Below are 3,993 nucleotides of genomic sequence, written 5' to 3'. Positions count from 1 at the left end.
TCCGAGATCAGGCGAGATCGGGCGTGTTCAGGGTGGTATGGCCGTAAGCAAATATTGTGCCTACCAAAGGTCCTTTGCTCTGTCGTCTATACAGGGAGCGCCTGCAGATTTCCAGACACACTCACAGCTTTTAAATGTCAAATCAGAATGTACAAAGTGGCTATAAGGATCACAAATGTAGTGCAGTAAAAATATTAATATTTACTGTTGAAATGTAGAATACGTTAGCATAAAATTGAAAAGAAAATGATCGATGAGCTTAGGAATGATGAAAGCCATCATTTAACTGGATTTGTGTCATTTCTATACCGGCAAGTCATGATCTAGCTATATCCTTCCCACCCTGTCGGTGTCCACTGAAAAAGCAGCAGCGCCCTCTGCTTTTTGTAAAGAGGAGTGAAAAAAAGCTTACAGCACCTGGTATTCCCAGGCGGTCTCCCATCCAAGTACTGACCAGGCCCGACCCTGCTTAGCTTCCGAGATCAGACGAGATCGGGCGTGTTCAGGGTGGTATGGCCGTAAGCAAATATTGTGCCTACCAAAGGTCCTTTTAAAGATACTATATCACCACGCTTTGCTCTTTCGTCTATACAGGGAGCGCCTGCAGATTTCCAGACACACTCACAGCTTTTAAATGTCAAATCAGAATGTACAAAGTGGCTATAAGGATCACAAATGTAGTGCAGTAAAAATATTAATATTTACTGTTGAAATGTAGAATACGTTAGCATAAAATTGAAAAGAAAATGATCGATGAGCTTAGGAATGATGAAAGCCATCATTTAACTGGATTTGTGTCATTTCTATACCGGCAAGTCATGATCTAGCTATATCCTTCCCACCCTGTCGGTGTCCACTGAAAAAGCAGCAGCGCCCTCTGCTTTTTGTAAAGAGGAGTGAAAAAAGCTTACAGCACCTGGTATTCCCAGGCGGTCTCCCATCCAAGTACTGACCAGGCCCGACCCTGCTTAGCTTCCGAGATCAGACGAGATCGGGCGTGTTCAGGGTGGTATGGCCGTAAGCAAATATTGTGCCTACCAAAGGTCCTTTAAAGATACTATATCACCACGCTTTGCTCTTTCGTCTATACAGGGAGCGCCTGCAGATTTCCAGACACACTCACAGCTTTTAAATGTCAAATCAGAATGTACAAAGTGGCTATAAGGATCACAAATGTAGTGCAGTAAAAATATTAATATTTACTGTTGAAATGTAGAATACGTTAGCATAAAATTGAAAAGAAAATGATCGATGAGCTTAGGAATGATGAAAGCCATCATTTAACTGGATTTGTGTCATTTCTATACCGGCAAGTCATGATCTAGCTATATCCTTCCCACCCTGTCGGTGTCCACTGAAAAAGCAGCAGCGCCCTCTGCTTTTTGTAAAGAGGAGTGAAAAAAAGCTTACAGCACCTGGTATTCCCAGGCGGTCTCCCATCCAAGTACTGACCAGGCCCGACCCTGCTTAGCTTCCGAGATCAGACGAGATCGGGCGTGTTTTAAAGATACTATATCACCACGCTTTGCTCTGTCGTCTACTTTTAAAGATACTATATCACCACGCTTTGCTCTTTCGTCTATACAGGGAGCGCCTGCAGATTTCCAGACACACTCACAGCTTTTAAATGTCAAATCAGAATGTACAAAGTGGCTATAAGGATCACAAATGTAGTGCAGTAAAAATATTAATATTTACTGTTGAAATGTAGAATACGTTAGCATAAAATTGAAAAGAAAATGATCGATGAGCTTAGGAATGATGAAAGCCATCATTTAACTGGATTTGTGTCATTTCTATACCGGCAAGTCATGATCTAGCTATATCCTTCCCACCCTGTCGGTGTCCACTGAAAAAGCAGCAGCGCCCTCTGCTTTTTGTAAAGAGGAGTGAAAAAAGCTTACAGCACCTGGTATTCCCAGGCGGTCTCCCATCCAAGTACTGACCAGGCCCGACCCTGCTTAGCTTCCGAGATCAGGCGAGATCGGGCGTGTTTTAAAGATACTATATCACCACGCTTTGCTCTTTCGTCTATACAGGGAGCGCCTGCAGATTTCCAGACACACTCACAGCTTTTAAATGTCAAATCAGAATGTACAAAGTGGCTATAAGGATCACAAATGTAGTGCAGTAAAAATATTAATATTTACTGTTGAAATGTAGAATACGTTAGCATAAAATTGAAAAGAAAATGATCGATGAGCTTAGGAATGATGAAAGCCATCATTTAACTGGATTTGTGTCATTTCTATACCGGCAAGTCATGATCTAGCTATTTCCTTCCCACCCTGTCGGTGTCCACTGAAAAAGCAGCAGCGCCCTCTGCTTTTTGTAAAGAGGAGTGAAAAAGCTTACAGCACCTGGTATTCCCAGGCGGTCTCCCATCCAAGTACTGACCAGGCCCGACCCTGCTTAGCTTCCGAGATCAGACGAGATCGGGCGTGTTCAGGGTGGTATGGCCGTAAGCAAATATTGTGCCTACCAAAGGGCCTTTTAAAGATACTATATCACCACGCTTTGCTCTTTCGTCTATACAGGGAGCGCCTGCAGATTTCCAGACACACTCACAGCTTTTAAATGTCAAATCAGAATGTACAAAGTGGCTATAAGGATCACAAATGTAGTGCAGTAAAAATATTAATATTTACTGTTGAAATGTAGAATACGTTAGCATAAAATTGAAAAGAAAATGATCGATGAGCTTAGGAATGATGAAAGCCATCATTTAACTGGATTTGTGTCATTTCTATACCGGCAAGTCATGATCTAGCTATATCCTTCCCACCCTGTCGGTGTCCACTGAAAAAGCAGCAGCGCCCTCTGCTTTTTGTAAAGAGGAGTGAAAAAAGCTTACAGCACCTGGTATTCCCAGGCGGTCTCCCATCCAAGTACTGACCAGGCCCGACCCTGCTTAGCTTCCGAGATCAGACGAGATCGGGCGTGTTCAGGGTGGTATGGCCGTAAGCAAATATTGTGCCTACCAAAGGGCCTTTTAAAGATACTATATCACCACGCTTTGCTCTTTCGTCTATACAGGGAGCGCCTGCAGATTTCCAGACACACTCACAGCTTTTAAATGTCAAATCAGAATGTACAAAGTGGCTATAAGGATCACAAATGTAGTGCAGTAAAAATATTAATATTTACTGTTGAAATGTAGAATACGTTAGCATAAAATTGAAAAGAAAATGATCGATGAGCTTAGGAATGATGAAAGCCATCATTTAACTGGATTTGTGTCATTTCTATACCGGCAAGTCATGATCTAGCTATTTCCTTCCCACCCTGTCGGTGTCCACTGAAAAAGCAGCAGCGCCCTCTGCTTTTTGTAAAGAGGAGTGAAAAAAGCTTACAGCACCTGGTATTCCCAGGCGGTCTCCCATCCAAGTACTGACCAGGCCCGACCCTGCTTAGCTTCCGAGATCAGACGAGATCGGGCGTGTTCAGGGTGGTATGGCCGTAAGCAAATATTGTGCCTACCAAAGGGCCTTTTAAAGATACTATATCACCACGCTTTGCTCTTTCGTCTATACAGGGAGCGCCTGCAGATTTCCAGACACACTCACAGCTTTTAAATGTCAAATCAGAATGTACAAAGTGGCTATAAGGATCACAAATGTAGTGCAGTAAAAATATTAATATTTACTGTTGAAATGTAGAATACGTTAGCATAAAATTGAAAAGAAAATGATCGATGAGCTTAGGAATGATGAAAGCCATCATTTAACTGGATTTGTGTCATTTCTATACCAGCAAGTCATGATCTAGCTATTTCCTTCCCACCCTGTCGGTGTCCACTGAAAAAGCAGCAGCGCCCTCTGCTTTTTGTAAAGAGGAGTGAAAAAGCTTACAGCACCTGGTATTCCCAGGCGGTCTCCCATCCAAGTACTGACCAGGCCCGACCCTGCTTAGCTTCCGAGATCAGACGAGATCGGGCGTGTTCAGGGTGGTATGGCCGTAAGCAAATATTGTGCCTACCAAAGGGCCTTTTAA

The 3,993-nt window shown here is 43.1% G+C and overlaps 6 non-coding genes and 2 pseudogenes across 6 annotated transcripts; all 8 read right to left on the bottom strand.

The window, feature by feature from the left end:
• Positions 1-405: 405 nt before the first annotated feature.
• Positions 406-524, bottom strand: LOC129114931 (5S ribosomal RNA). Its single transcript, XR_008532738.1, has one exon. It is a non-coding gene; the product is annotated as a 5S ribosomal RNA (ribosomal RNA).
• A 380-nt stretch (positions 525-904) lies between these two features.
• LOC129114937 (5S ribosomal RNA) lies at positions 905-1,023 on the bottom strand. Its single transcript, XR_008532742.1, has one exon. It is a non-coding gene; the product is annotated as a 5S ribosomal RNA (ribosomal RNA).
• Positions 1,024-1,403: 380 nt separating this feature from the next.
• Positions 1,404-1,524, bottom strand: LOC129114932 (5S ribosomal RNA; annotated as a pseudogene).
• Positions 1,525-1,897: 373 nt separating this feature from the next.
• Positions 1,898-2,018, bottom strand: LOC129114933 (5S ribosomal RNA; annotated as a pseudogene).
• Positions 2,019-2,348: 330 nt separating this feature from the next.
• LOC129114936 (5S ribosomal RNA) lies at positions 2,349-2,467 on the bottom strand. Its single transcript, XR_008532741.1, has one exon. It is a non-coding gene; the product is annotated as a 5S ribosomal RNA (ribosomal RNA).
• A 380-nt stretch (positions 2,468-2,847) lies between these two features.
• Positions 2,848-2,966, bottom strand: LOC129114935 (5S ribosomal RNA). Its single transcript, XR_008532740.1, has one exon. It is a non-coding gene; the product is annotated as a 5S ribosomal RNA (ribosomal RNA).
• Positions 2,967-3,346: 380 nt separating this feature from the next.
• Positions 3,347-3,465, bottom strand: LOC129114934 (5S ribosomal RNA). The gene has a single exon (XR_008532739.1). It is a non-coding gene; the product is annotated as a 5S ribosomal RNA (ribosomal RNA).
• A 379-nt stretch (positions 3,466-3,844) lies between these two features.
• Positions 3,845-3,963, bottom strand: LOC129114929 (5S ribosomal RNA). The gene has a single exon (XR_008532737.1). It is a non-coding gene; the product is annotated as a 5S ribosomal RNA (ribosomal RNA).
• Positions 3,964-3,993: the final 30 nt, after the last annotated feature.

This window comes from Anoplopoma fimbria, unplaced genomic scaffold (genome assembly GCF_027596085.1).
Source record: "Anoplopoma fimbria isolate UVic2021 breed Golden Eagle Sablefish unplaced genomic scaffold, Afim_UVic_2022 Un_contig_6249_pilon_pilon, whole genome shotgun sequence".
Lineage (NCBI taxonomy): Eukaryota > Metazoa > Chordata > Actinopteri > Perciformes > Anoplopomatidae > Anoplopoma > Anoplopoma fimbria.
Note: the sequence above shows the minus strand (reverse complement) of the source record. Positions and strands in the feature narration are given on the sequence as shown.